We start from the raw sequence: 860 nt of genomic DNA, 5'->3' as shown, positions 1-860 counted from the left end.
AAAAAAAGATTCTATCTTTGTCTTTAATTTTTGCAATTTTAATTATGATGTGTCTGTGCATTGGTCTGTGTGGGTTCTTCTTGTTTGGGGTTCTCTGTGCCTCCTGAACTTGTGTGATGTTTTCCTTTACCAGATTAAGAAGTTTTCTACCATTATTTCTTCAAACACCTTCTCTATTCCTTTCTCCCTTTCTGCCTCTTCTGGCACACCTGCTATTGTAATATTGTTATGTTTCACATTGTCCTACACCTCCCTTAAGCTGTCCTCCTGGTTTTAAATTGTTTTTTCTTTTTGGTTCTCTAATTGAGTGATATTTTCAACTCTGTCTTCTAATTCACTTATTCAATCTTCAGCTTCCCCTAATTTGCCTGGTATTTCTTCCAATGTGTCCTTTATTTGTGTTATGCCATTCTTTATCTCAGACTGTTATTTTTTCATAGTTACTACATCTTTTTTTATACTGTTGAGCATTTTTACCATCATTACTATGAACTCTGTTTCAGATAAATTTCTTACCTCTGCTTCATTTATCTCTTCTTCTTTTTTTAAAAATTAAATCTTTATTGTTCAGATTATTACAGTTGTTCCTCTTTTTTTCCTCCCATAGCTCTCCTCCACCCAGTTCCCACCCCACCCTCTGCCCTTACCCCTCCCACTGTCCTCATCCATAGGTGTACGATTTTTGTCGAGTCTCTTCCTGCACCCCCACACCCCTTTCCCCCCAAGAATTGCCAGTCCACTCCCTTTCCATGCCCCTGGTTCTATTATATTCACCAGTTTACTCTGTTAATCAGATTTTTTATTCACTTGATTTTTAGATTCACTTGTTGATAGATATGTATTTGCTGTTCATAATTTTT

This window comes from Myotis brandtii, unplaced genomic scaffold (genome assembly GCF_000412655.1).
Source record: "Myotis brandtii unplaced genomic scaffold, ASM41265v1 scaffold298, whole genome shotgun sequence".
NCBI lineage: Eukaryota > Metazoa > Chordata > Mammalia > Chiroptera > Vespertilionidae > Myotis > Myotis brandtii.
Note: the sequence above shows the minus strand (reverse complement) of the source record.